Genomic DNA, 14,987 nt, shown 5'->3' on the forward strand with positions numbered 1-14,987 from the left:
ATATATATATATATATATATATATATATATATATATATATATATATATATATTAAAAGGCAAAATACTGAAAAACAACAATGCTGTGGGAAACAATACATATGTATATACATAGTATGTATGTATTCATAAAAAGTACTAAAAGGCATTATTGAGCCACCATACACTAATTGTGAATACTTAGAAGGTTAAGAGAAGAGCGAGCGAACATAAAAGATCGCCCTCTGGTAGTCGTTTCATCAAAATATCAGTGGGGTCAATGGCGAAACTAAAGTAATTTACACTATGGAGGAAAGTCGGTAAAGAACCAGGTAAAGTCTTTTTAGATGACGATAAATGCAGGTGAATATATTTTAGCAGACAATAATACTTTTATTTATAGTTGTAGGGTATTGGTTTGATGTAGTTTTCGACGGAATATGAGCATTTTTCGAGTGACAGTTATCACCAAAATAAGTTTCTTCTCAACTTCTTCAGTCCCAACACTGATTGATGAGGTGCGGCGGTAGAGTTAGCTGTTGTTGTGATGAGTTGGTGGTGTAGACCTTCTTCGTCCTCTTGGCCTAGCCTAGCCTTGGTAGTTTAGGAACTTGGTAACTTTGAGACCTAAACTAATGATACAGCTAGACTGGAACGGATACTGTAACATAGACAATAAGTATCGATTAGTTCATAAATCAAAGTTGATTGATTTTTAGAGAGGTATACTTATTAAACAACCACAAACTTTAGTGGTATTGAACTACTAGTGATGAATTAAAATTGCATACGCTTGCTATGCTATGCTAGGCCATCATGCCCGTATGTACTACTAGTCATTAAAAGTTGTGTGGTACCATAATAAACGTGTTACACTTACATTGTGTCTTTCAACAAGTTTTAAATCCCATATCTTTTCATTTGAATACAGGTAGGGGAGTGAAGGATTGTTTGATATTAACATGCAGTATACTGTAGTAAATACCAAATGTAATGTAGTTTAATTGAACAAATGATACTTAAAAAACTAGATAAAATTTGCACGGAAAATCACAAGGAAAATAGGTGTGCAAAATCTTAAATACTGCATTATACCATGGAAGAAATATTTCCTCCATGATAATACATTAGTTGTAATATTAAGATTAGATCAACACCTAATTTTCGGCAAAATCTGCAAAGAAATCGGCCCTTATTTTTCATAATGTGCAGACGTATTTCTAGGCCTAATTTTTGCAGTCTGGGATAAATATTAAACTTAACCACAGAGCAATTATTATATAGGGAAGCTCAATTTAAAACTAATTTGTTATTTGAATAAGGCTTACAGTAAGTTCTAAAAAGTGAGGGTTTTTTCTACAAATATTGTGCCAATAATTTGCTACTTTCCAATTTTATTTGTTTGCATTTTTTCTATTGAATTTTGAATACTTTAATCTGTAAAAGTGTTAATTGAAGAATTTTGTTGAAGCTGAATTTTGTTAGCTTTCAATGTATATAGTAGGTTAAGTAAAAACAATATTTGTTAGCATTGTGCACACCTCACATTATAGCAGACAATTTTGATGGAGGGGGGTGGGGTAATGTGTTACGGACACATCGCTTCCACCATGACAAAAAATTAGTTCCTCTGAGTGGGATAAAATACTAAAAATGACCATTAAGTTTTCTTTGGAATAAGGAATTTTTTTCCGCATTTTCTCAACTTTCGCGCCCTCGGGCCATTTTGCACCTCTCACCTCAGGCTGAAACCAGCCTACCCCCCTGATTTATTCATTAAATGTCACAAATAAGTATTCAAAACATCAGTGAAGACATACCATAGTACTTATTTGTATCACCAAGTATGCATGGATGATAAATACACCATGCATTAGGTTCTTTCCAGTAACGTGGATTTATAATAAAATACGAGTAGTAAATATTGTATTAAATACTAATGAAAATGTATAACTCTTTTCTTTTTGATTGCTTATACTCTCAGACATAATTAAAATAAATTTAGTATTAGGGCCTAATTATAATCAATATCAGATCCATTTATAATGATCAAAAGTTCAGTACAGTATATACATACCCTTTAGTTTCTTTTAAGATTATACCAGTGAAAGGTATCCCATTTCCTATATGATCACTGATATATTGTGGATTTGGCCTACATGCGTTCGAACACGTTTATGTGTACCAGTTTATGTTTATCAGATTGATATGTGTTGGGTCGAAAGTTGACGCCATCCATACCTAGTTTTCCATTTCCATTGCTTAAACCGTAATGATAATACCATATGTCAGAAACGTCAATTGTTTCCGATTGGTCACTTGTAAATCAGATTCTTGGGTAATCAGAAGCCAACTACTGTTAGGTAATTGCTGAGGACTTCCTTAATTTGTAGGATGTTATTAGTTACTGACTAGAGCACTGTTTATGTTATTAATCAAATTTATATCAAGTATATAAAGATGATGAGTTCATGCTTTTTTCATATCAAAATTCCCTGATTGTGAATTAATTTTAATTTTTTTCTCGGGATTTGGGTTTCAATAAATAATGAAAATCACTGTGCCAGTTATTAAAATATTAATAAATGACTGACTCTTTTATTGATTGTGATAGAAAAGATTTTTTCCTCCTTAGCAATATTTTCTTGAATGATCTATAGAGGTGTGTGGAAAAAATATGGAAAATTGTTTTTCCATACTTAGCTAAATAGTTCAGCTAAAAGCATACTCTACTGTAGGCGAAAAAGTTAAATATAAATTTTTAGTGACGAAGAAAAAGTGTGAGAAAAACAAGTAATAGGGTGCGGCCTTAGGCCCCCTACTTGAGATCGGATCGCATGATGGTCATATAAAGAAAGTCATATTGCAATAAATAGTTCAATATTAATGTGATTGATTTTTTTTATAGTGAATGTTAGGCTTAAAATAAAGGGGTTAAACATAAAAGAAATATGCAAATAAGGGTTCAATTGATTAAAAAAAATATACAAAATTATGTAAGAAAAACACGTCTCAATCTAATGTACCGTACTTATTTATATAATCATAATTCTTTAAGACATACACTAGTGTGCTAATTTATAGTACTTGTTACTCGTTACTTGTTATTTGTATAGCGCCTTCCTTTTCAGTTACGAAGCGCTGAAGTTCTTTTTTCCTGGTCACTGGGTCCCCATGCTAAGTGTTGCTGCAGTAAACAGTACATCATTCTTAGCACTCCCAAATTTATAGTTTTTTCTTAGTTCATCTTTCTAGTTTAACCATTGAATGCAGCATAAAACACTTTCCTAAATTTTAATCCCACTCGTTTCTTTCCCTCCTGTAAAGTTTTTATACTGCATCCATAATCACATTTGTACGCTTTTTACCAGCCCATTATTCGGAATTGTTTGTACAGAAGATTGCCTCGTAAGTCTTTGTTGAAAAACATGTAAATTTCACGCAAGATGAACCTGGAAAATGCAGGCAAAGGGGTGGATTATAACATGGTGTTTGAATACGCATTGAGTGAAACCAAAGTTACTGTTGGAGTGTTGTTATAGTGTTTGATATCTTACTGGTTATTATTAAAATTATTGAATTGATTTCTGGTAAACAACTTGATTTATAAATGTTGAGTGTCTACATAGTATTACAGGCACAATGCATTATTACATACAGTACCCTGATTCATCATTATTTTTAATATAATATTGTTTTTTTACAGTATGGTATTTTGTAGTTAAAGCTTATTTATGTTTTTGATTTGATTGTTATTCCAATTTTGGAACAATACGCTGAATGTCTGAAATCAGACGGCTACAAGTACCAGTACCAGGCCTTCTACTCCAGAAACATTACACAATAAATTGATGATTGATATCAGTTTGATATCTTCATTTTGGCTATTTTCAGTCTACTGTATATACCTTTAACCCCATTTTCCCTTGCACATATTTTGAACTTTTGTCCATAAAGAAAAAACCTCTAGTTTAAAAATGTTTAGGTTGGCTCTGTTGAGAAAACTTAAAAACATGTTTGTTCCGAAATCTGACTTACTAATTAGTGTGAACAAGATGAAAGAGGTACTGTACACTACTCATTTTATTGGCTTAATGATTGCCTGCACACCTGCGGAGTGATGGCCAGTGTTGGAATGGTTTTAGCATTGGCAACAACTTAAATGTCTTTTTGGCAGAATTTCAATAGTCGTCAAGCATATTCAATCATTTTCTGAATGAAATTTAACAATTCAGTAAAACAATCTTCAGTTGAATGTACTACAGAATTCTGCTGTATGAGATGAGGAATGGAGTGGTAATAATGTGTGGAGTGATGACCAGTATTCAAATGGGTTTAGCATTTGTGGCAAAGACAAGCCAAACCAGTCACTGGTCACAAAAATTGATTTTTTAGTTATTGCTACAGGGTTAAACAGTAAAATGAGAGCTATAAAATGGTTAAAGAATCATTTAAATCCGACGTTTCCTTATGAAGTTACAAGCATTAGTAATAGAGCTGTTTAAAGAACAATATTTGAGAAATCAGCCTTCAAAGTTTATGATTTCAGGCAGAGACCATCACCAAATCGTTAAAAATTGTTGTTTTAACATTGAAAATGGGGAAAATAACAGCATAGAATGATGTATAGATATAAAGGTTGGTTTAGTGCAATAAAATAGATTTCAACAATTTTGACATTCAAGCATGTTTTGGCCATTATCTCTGAAACACGATTTGCGACGAGTGACTGGTTTGGCTTTGCCACATTTGTAACTTAAATATGCTTTTTGACAGAATTTTGATAAGTACATTCAATCACTTGCTGAATGACTCAAACAAATTTGACAATTAAGTAAAATAATCCTCTGGTGAGAAAGTTACTACAGAGTTCTACTGTTTGTGAGATTAGGAAAGGAGTTATAGTAATATACTTGGATGACTTATTAAATATTAATGTAACAATAAATGATATTGAAATCTCAACCTGAGAAATATTAAGCTTAGTCAGGTTATTGTTAGTGCCAGGATAGGCAGAATATCCAATAACCCCCTGTGAACATCTTTTAAGGTCTATAGATATGGGTCAGATCAAAGAAAATTAAATTTATATTATAACCAATCTGTCTTATATTCTAATAATATGAATTGTTTTCAAGTCCTTTGCTAAAGGATTATGACCAAGATTTTGCTTCGGACTGTAGCACCACTTCTATCAACGTTTCCCTAGCTGCATTTAACACATGTTTTGGTGAAAACAGAATCAATTTTAATGATGAACATCCCTTGTTTTGAGTGGTTTGTTCCTTGTCATTAGTAACAGTTGTTGTGCTGGATACATTCCTACCAGTAAATGAGTGGCTAGGATATGGCCAAATGAAAACCAGATTATGTTCCACCTCCTAAAAATAAGTGGCCACATGAAATATAACAATGGTGTAAGTTTGAGTTTTACAATAAATATATCGTCCATGTAGCTTTGAGTGACTGATATGATAGAATGAGGACGAAGATTATGAGTATAATAAATAACAAACAAAGTAAACTAATCAAATTTAAATTACAAAAATGCAAATAGGAAAATAAGTTCAGGAAAATTATGAATGGGTAAAAAGTATTTTGTTAACATTGTATACACAAGATTCAATATTTTCATTAGGCCCATTAAAATTAATTTTGAGGTTCATGCTGGTGATTTGAAATTATTTTTAAAATAAAAGAAATAAATCTTTATAGTGCATTCTGCCATTTATGTTTCTACCTCTTCTTTATTCTTCTTTATTCACAATATTTTAATGATCTATCAGTAGATTGGTCACCCCTGGGCCCCTTCTTTAGTTACGTGGGTGTGTGTATGTGCTGTTGGCAAGTTTATGAACATAAAATTTATTTTAAAAAATCGTTCACTTATCTAAGCCTGTAGTGTAGTTAAAGAGCTCAATATGGCATTGTTCCTTAATGTTTTTGTAAACAAATATTACGTTTCTCAGGCCTGCAGTTGACGTCAAACATTGCGTATTGTGTCTGCCCGGAAGCTTTTTCCACCATGAGTGACGCACCTTACAGAGTTTGGGAATACTGGGGGCATTATGTGTATTTTGCAAAGAAGTTAATTGCTGAGAGGGGACACACAATGAACACTTTGTTTTGTGATGTGACCACTAGTGCTAATATGTAATCGTTCAACTTTTTATCGAAATTCACACGTAATTGTAATGTCTCCACACTGGCTCTGTGTATGGTTGGCTGTTATTAATCCCCAGGTTTCACATCGGTAATCATTGGTTGCATATTAGATTAATTTATTACTGAAATTTATGTTTTATGAAAGTTTTTATGATACAAATGACCTCCATGCAATACCCAATCCACACAATATAAAATATTAATTATAGAAAGCATGTTAAGTGCTATACAGGCTTCCCACTATACAGTATGCCTATTGAGATACCTTTGTATTACATGCGAATACAGTAACTTTGCGTTGCTTTTAGGCCAGTCAGCCATACATTTATTATTGTTTTATTGTACTGGTGAATAAATGGTGATATGATACAAACATTGCTAAAAGTTGGTACATTTTGTACATAGGCAGTGAAGATATGTGCAATGTAACAGAGTGGTTTTACTGTAAGCTGCATGTTGTAAGCATTTACATAGATCTTTGTTAGATATCTGAGGAGTAGGTCTTTGAGGTGTCTCTTTTCTTACATGAATATTACATGAGACGCATGCTAATCTTACACAGCATACACATTATACCCATTCAAACCACTTTCTCGTCAATTGTGTAAAAAATAAAAAATAAATAAATAAAAAATAAATTTGACTTGAGTAATATAAAAATTAGATTTATTTAATATTGTATTAATTTTCTTTGGTATTAGATTATAGTTAAATCAAATCTGAAGAACTGTTGGTGAAGTAACAGAAATCATGAGTTGTGGCACTACTTGTATTAGAAACACAGATTTTAATTGCATTGGCCAAAGGCCTTGGACCCTCTGGTGCAGCAAGTGAATTTAGAAAGGCATGCTGGGAAGATGAAGTGGAAGAGGAATGTTCAATTATCCACATGGGGTCCAATCTTATGTTTCTAAGAATAAACTACTAACTCGAAAAATTTGAATATTTACTGGGATGAAATAATGAATTCCATCAAAATAAAGGATGATAAGAATAAACATCTATGTCTAAAATTTGTTCTTCAGTGTGTTTAAATTTAGTTGATTTTAAAAGCAGTTTTGGTATTGATTTTTTCTTTATTGTTAAGTTATTCTGTCAGATTTGCCGTTTGAGTATTTCTGGGCCTGCATGTATACCTGTTTCTGGGTTTTTTAATATAAAATAATAATGAAAATTTATAAAGCACCAGTATCCGTTTAAGGGAAAACCATGCACCTCCACCTCCATAGGAAGTCAAAATATGACAACAAAAAAAAAGGAAATTAATTTAATAACTTTAAAATAATAATTTAACAAATAAATAGTACTATCTAAGCATATTTAAAAATATTACAAAAAATTCACTTTTTGTTATACTGTACAACTTTGCGGGTGAATGGTTTTAAGCCTGTTCTCTATAATAATTAACAAGGTTCAAATATCTTAACATTACAAGATAGCATTCTCCGCGATTTCTGCATGCAAATTCTGGAACAACAACCATAGTAACTACTAGGACCCCTCTCTCAATTACAATTACTTTCTATTGCTTTTTACTGAACATTGACTCTTCTACTTGTTACTCATAGAATCGCAGAGCTTGTTACAATATTGTAAGATCTTTGACCAGGTTGTATAGTGGGCTTGTAAAGAGACAATTTTATGCCTGCTACTAATATTAACTACCTATTTCAGCTGTATCGGTCACGCTTTTTGCTGCGAAGTAGCCAATTCATATTCTTGACAGCAATTTGACCTCTGAAAGGTCATTGTTTGTCAAAAAACGAGTGGCTAAGACGACTGAAAAGCGGAGTTTCCTTCTTTCGTTCTGCCGGGTAAAATCAATTACTTTAGGCGACGTTTGTAGACTAACCTACTCGTACCAACGTCCGCATGTCGCGCTAGCCTTATCCTACTCTAGGCCTAGACTAGCTAGGATGGTATTGGTACAGGCCTAGGCCTAGCCTTGAAGGGACGAAGGTCGCAATGAAAAACAACGTCGCTCTTTGATAGCTAACATTGTCTATTTAACATCACAATAAGTCATTATTAGACCTATAGTTGTTTTTTGAATTGTACTCCACAAATCTCAGCCGATACCTCGAACAACTGGTTAACATCTCTATCTATTGTCGTGACGTCATGGCTAACACTTGTGATATGTCTCGCACTTGTGATCAAATAACACGCTGGCTCGCACTTTGGCAACACTCTTTGGCAGTCAACTCGCCCCTAGAAAACCCGCCCTTGGAAACTTTCCCCATAAAAAAATGTACACATCCTAGACCATGCAGTCTTCAAAATAAAAATTGTAACCTTTGGTAATCAACTACATTTTCCACATAAATAGAAATTTTTGAAACTTTATTAAAAAAAACCTAAACCATAATTCACCACACTATAGACACGACAAAAATGAAAAATTACGACTTTGTTACTCAATGAGAAGTGTTCTAATATAGACAATGGGTCGTGTCTCATATTATTTGTTATAGTNNNAACCCGGTATTAGACTCAATCAACGTTGCTGTTTAATGAAAATACGTTGCATTATGGTTTGTTTATTGTTATAGTTTATTGTTATATTTTTTTACTTATGGTTGCTCTCAAAAGGGCCGTTTGTTTTTAATATTTTCGGGGTTTTTGATGACATCATCGTCCATACGAGGCGTACGTAAAACAGAGGGTTCGTATAACTGGGGTACGTAAAAACGAGGTTCTACTGTACTTTAATTTTTTTTACAGTATTTCTTGAAGATAATACAATTTTATTTTTGTATATTTTCAGGTCAAAATTTGCAGTCAAGGCCTAAGCTTAAATATTTATTGAATCAACAGCCTGTTTGTGATTATTGCAAGGAATTCTGGGATGAAACAACAGTACAAAGGTATTCAGCAGGTATGATTTATATGATTCCAAAGTGTAAAAACATTAAAAATGTTTAGTCCTTATTTTTTTTATTATCAAAATTTAAATATTTATAAATATGTAAATTAAGTATATTCATAATTGAAATTAAATATTTGTATTAATAAATGATTGGCTATTTTTATTAAACTCTTTGCAATATAGGATATTTTTTTTACAACAGCAATATTTTGATGGTGGATAGATTTCAACAAATCTTACATTCAGATACACATAACCTTTGAACCCTCTCTATTGTACTTCCTTTTAATGTAATTAAATAAATGATCCAAAGTTCAAGGGTTATTATTGGATTTATAGTCTCAAATCCAGATGTCTAGACTGTCTGTCAGTCTTGGAGTCTAATTTCTAATTCACCAATTAATTCACAGTGAGAGGTGTTGGGGCAGAAACCCATAAATTTCCCTCTGTGTAATTATGAGTTTTTAGTCTTTATCACTCTCTGGGGATGATGGTCGGCATTCTGGAGTCCCTCTACATCCATCAAATCTGTTGTTGAGAACTTTGCTGCCATTGTTCTGTGAAATTCTAGGCATATTTTGTTTGTTACATTCAGGAAAAATAGTTATCAATCTTCCTCACTTCACAGTAATTATATTTGGTTTCATGATAACATATCTGGATGTAAAGTGAAAAGAAACTACTGTTTTTGGTACAAATTAGTACCGAAAAAAAAAAAATTATAGTCCTCACTTCTTTTAAGCCCTTTTTAGGCCCTATAATTTACATAATGTTAGGCCTCAAATAAAAGATGGTTTGTGGTTCCTTTTTTTTTTTTTTTTTTCAAAATGCATGTTCATTTCATAGTGAACTTTCTCAGCATATAAGTTATCAATAATCACATTTATCACACTGGCTCTGTTCTCCAGATTTTGTGTAAACTTCATACTCCTGACTTTCTGTTATGCTGAAAAGAAATCTCTGATATTGCCAACCAAATCCCCAGTATAATAAAAAAAATCAGAAATATGTAAACAAGGGGTCCAAGAAGCCTTACATACTGTAGTCCGAACCAAGGTGGCGCTTACGGTGTTCGATGAGGATCCAAGGATAAGACCCCTTGTTGGAGTCAATATGGACTCACCCCCCCCCCCAAAATAATGAAATACTTAAGTCAATCCACAAATACATTAATAATTCCAACGTATAAAAATATTCATGCGATACCAAACATCATTACTCTGGAATGACCTTCCAGTTGATGTTTGTAAACATTTCCAAACTATTTAATTAAGTTGATTTTTTAAACCTTTTAATTTTATTTGTGCATTGTATTTCAATTTTTTTTTTAACCTCTTTTATCATTTCTTTCATTTTCTCATTCTTTTGTAAATTTATTAATTATATTTTTACTAAATCTGGGAGACTAGCAATTGTATTGAAATGAGCATTCCAGAATAAAGAAAGATTTGTAATCTATTGTAAAATGAAAACCCTTGCCAAAGAGGTAATTTATGTTTTGGGATCAACACACTAAAAAGTTAAAAAAGTCTTCAATTTTTTATTACCCAGTTTGGGAGTAGGTACTTTGGCTCAGTCAATTGCCTTGCCATATGGTTTGTGAGTCAATAGTGCCTGTTATTCAAGTGTACTCCACTTGGCTATTTATTAAATAAATCTAGTAAACACTGATTTTATTCAGCAAGGAAGAGCTGCAAACTTGTTTGTATGCTTTACCTATACATACACTATTGGTGGGTAGGAAGGTAATCAACTTGGCAGTCATTTGGTAGTAATTTTGTGTGGGCAGTTGACTCTTCAAAGGGCTAACTATGTTCCAGGACTGGTAGCCAGATGGCTACTGCCCTGTAGCCTAGCAGCCCTTACTGAAATTACTTGTGTATTCATATAAAGAGCATAGCTACATTATAGCATAAGACCAGTTTTGAGGTTAGCACGCCCTCTATATTTCATGTTTGTTATTAAAAAGTAAAGTATAATTATTTTCTTCATGTTTTATTAAGTGACCTTGAGAAATACAGTTTCTGCATAGGTGTTTTTCACCCAACTAGTTCAATGACTTTAAATACAATCACACAAAAAAAATCTGTACTATGAATTGTGTAGACTTGCCAAGTTTGGGTAAAAATTATAAACAAAGATTTTCTTGAGACCTTTAACACTTTGCAATGATGCTGTGACTGGATTTGATAACAAACTAATATCCCATATGTTTTGGTTATTGTTTTAATTTTGTTTTGGGTGAGAAGTGTAAAGCCATTGTGAGAAATCATGACACCCTTGTGTTTAGTTTGTCCTGATCCCGTCACTGTTCCTCATGGAATCAATGATGAATACACTTTCCTTGCTCTGTTTTATGAGATCAGGTGTTTGGGTTAAATCATTTTTTTTTAGTTTACCTGTTGTTGCTTGTTTTATGAGATCAGGTGTGTGTGTTAAATCATTTTTACACAAAATACCTGCCAATTTTTTTTTTTTTTTCTGGGGTTACTTTTTATGGGTTTTCACCTGGTCATTGCCTTTTTGTGTGATGGTTTTGAATTGCCATTTGTTCTGGTCAGCAGAGGTCATTTTATAAACTGTATGCTAGTCATTGGTTTTATATTTGAGTCATCCATTTTTCCATTGTTTTCATAAAAAAAAAAATTATGCTAGGGGAGTGATTTCAATATTGTATATTTTTATGAAAAATTTTTAAAAATTATCTAGAAATTACAATTATTAATTTATTCTCTTTTAAATATAGAGTGTTTATGCTCTCTTAAAAATGAAGAGAATAAATAAAAGGATTGAACAAATTCAGAAAAAAATTGTTTACAAATTACAGTGCGCTTTTTGTAGACACATTTTATATTAGGCAAGTTTCATGTTTTCTAGGCCTTATCGCTGTGGGCCTATCGGCTAACAAATGACAAAGGAGAAACTAGTTTGTATAAATTGATTCCTGATCGAGCATATCATTTTTTTTTTAAATTTATGAATACCCCTTGATATCAAGGGGCATACTATGTAGAACAGCCATACTTACTGTAGCCTATTGAAAATAGTACAATGTGTTTTTATCATAGAAATACAAGGAAGCCATACAGATTCTTGTTTCTTGCACTGTGTTTGTTTATAATGTTGTACCAACGAAAGATACTCTGGTTGATCATTTTTGTGTCTGCTACATGAAAGTACAGTATTATTAATCTAAATGCTGTTAAGCCATATTTACCAACCGTCTTGCATCGTGCGGGACGGTCACGATTTCAAAGTGATTTCAATTGAAACTATGCATTTTGCAGAATCACATGCATGTTCATAAATTTGTAATGCATTTAGCACAGGTGTATGCATGATAACGAATTATCACATATTCAGGGGAAATGTACTTTAAATTAGAAGAGATTGGTTTTATTGAAAATATAAAAACAGTCATGCAGTAACTTGACAGTGTTCCCCCGAAGGATGTATGTAGAATGTAGAAAATTAAATGATGTACTTTATAGATATTTTAAAGGTTAGTTTAGCGCAATAAAAGAGATTTCCAAAATATTGACATTTCAGCATGTTTTGGCCAATATCTCTGAAACAGGATTTGTGACGAGTGACTGGTTTGGCTTTGTCTTTGCCACAATTACAGTCATGTTTTGAGTTTACACTATAGGAGATAGAAGCCGAAGGAGCCATTATTTCCTGAAAAAATTGCCTGAAGCCTGTCAGGCTGAAGACAGTATTTGAAGGAAATAATGGCTCCTAAGGCTTCTATTTCCTATAATGTATGAAATTACTTTACTATAATTGCATTATAAGTCCGTTGTGACGCCCACCACCTTTTCAGGGATCACTGTGCGTGTGCATTAGATGCACATATTAGAATGATTTGTTAGTAGTACCAAAGTTAATAAATCGCGCACTGACACTCTTCGCACAGCTCGTCGCGATACTACGAAGAAGATGAATAAATTGATTGTGGTCAATGTAACTACATTAGGGGTTATAAGTAGGTCTAACCTCCTGGTAAACATTTGTTTAATAGATTGAAATATATTGTAAACCTTATTATTATGAATTATTTCAGCATTGCCTATTTTTTCATTCGAATCTTTTATAAGTCAGTTAACCTTATCTCATAAGCATTATGACTTTCTAGGCCTAGTCTAGGATAGTTTTGGTTTCATTTGCGTTAACCAGTGCCGTAGACCTAGATTTGTTTAGTCCGCTGTGTGCGTTCATATCTTTTTGCACACAAAACGCAAAAAATCGGAAGCACTATATCGAAATACAATAGTGATCAGTTGGAGATAAGAAAATTCAGTGCAAATTAAAGTGATGACGTCACCATTGACTTACACAGTACATTGTACCCAGGCTATAGACTTGTGATAACTTAGCTACTGAACCATGAATGGCCCTGTGAGATACAGTACAACTGATTTATCACATTAAATACTCAACCAGATTTAGAACATTCTTGCATCATCCTGGGCCCCCAATTTAACCAATTCCCAGGGTCAGGAGATATTGACAGCATCTCCTGTCAAATTCTATCAGAGTCATTGGTGGCATATTTGGTGGTCTCACCTGCTGATTCTGAAAGTGTATTTATTTTTAAATGAACCTAGACAAATCTTTTTTTTTCAAAGCTGTCTTTTTTATATACAATTTCTGTTTCTTATTAATATTAAACAGCAGGTGTCACTGTAAATGGTCAGGGTTTTAAGCATACATGAATTTTTGCAGGTTCTAGAGAATGGTGGTGCCAGCGGGGATGGGGCTTAAGGCCCCCCCACCCCGTCGGACACAGCTTGTCGGGCAGTAAGACCATAAAACATAAAAATAGGCCCGCACCGAGCCAATACGTCTGTCACAGTCTGAGAGTGCCATTTCCAGACATCCAGAGGTTGCTATTCTTAAAAAAATCTCATTTGGGTGGGGGAACTCCCTCTTGACCCTTTCCCCCAGCTTGGGCCTACGAGCTCAAGTCCCCTGTTGGACACCTTAGCCCCTCCCAGAAAATATATCCTAGAGCCGCCACTGGTTCTCAACTAAATAAAATATTTCTGAATAATCATGTTTCTATATTTCAGTAGTAAAATGGAAAATTTAGCCACGCGTGCCCAAAACCAAGACTATTTGTGCATTTTTTTCTTTGAAAACAATAGTTAACAGTATTATTGCATAGTATGGTTTGTCCGTAGCGTATCTTTCAATCTTTAAATGGGCAAGGGGTGCTGGTATAAATAGCCGTCTTTTTCAAGACATTTGGCAGACATTGACTGGACATTGACATTAGTAGGATACTGCTTTTAAAACTATAAAAATTTGAAGCAAACCAACAGCAACACTATCATTATCATAGAGGTGGGGTTGGGGAGCTGATGGGGATTGCGAAGATCAAGTGGGAGATTGATGATTTAAAGTGAAAGATGCTACCAGTAGCTCGCAAAAAGAGGAGATGAGGTGATATTTAACAACTGTGCATTCCACTGGGAAGGGACCGAGAGGGCATGCTTATTAGGTGGGGTATAGATATGCCACTGATCAATAATAATATACAAGATTGTATATATTTATGGTTTTAATTTTCAAAGTATTTATTTTGCCGGCTAAAACTAAAATTTGCCTAAGCTCAATGTTAGGGTTGTAGTGCAACCTCACTAATCATCACAAAAATGCTTTATGAACGAATAGGTATATTAACGGTTAAATAATACTACCTTTAGTTTTATATATATGTTAAAGTGCCTCTGCCACCTATTCTGACAATTTTTATAAACTACAGCATGTTTATATTTATAAATATATTATAAACACAAGTGTTGGTCATAAATTACGAAAAAAATTGATTTTGTACGAAAAAAATGAGTTTGAAGTGTCAATTTTGAAAGACCTTAGAAACAAAGAGGTCACTCAATGACGTCATTGGTGACCGACTTTGCCAAACTTCATCCAAGCGCGAAATCAAAACAAACACTGCGACGGTGGCCTAG

At 33.3% G+C, this 14,987-nt stretch overlaps 1 protein-coding gene across 1 annotated transcript in view; it reads left to right on the plus strand.

Moving 5' to 3' along the window:
- Window positions 1-240: 240 nt before the first annotated feature.
- The window catches only part of LOC117119051 (cell adhesion molecule-related/down-regulated by oncogenes-like), a 78,433-nt gene continuing 63,686 nt past the window's right edge, over window positions 241-14,987 (plus strand). Inside the window, exons 1-2 of the mRNA XM_033263861.1 lie at window positions 241-341; window positions 8,911-9,021. The gene's annotated coding sequence lies outside the window, so the exon portion shown is untranslated. The remainder of the gene's footprint in view (window positions 342-8,910; window positions 9,022-14,987) is intronic.

The sequence above is a fragment of the Anneissia japonica genome, unplaced genomic scaffold, assembly GCF_011630105.1.
Source record: "Anneissia japonica isolate Jap-2015-1 unplaced genomic scaffold, ASM1163010v1 scaffold1826_len1998817_cov189, whole genome shotgun sequence".
In the NCBI taxonomy this organism is placed as follows: Eukaryota; Metazoa; Echinodermata; class Crinoidea; order Comatulida; family Comatulidae; genus Anneissia; species Anneissia japonica.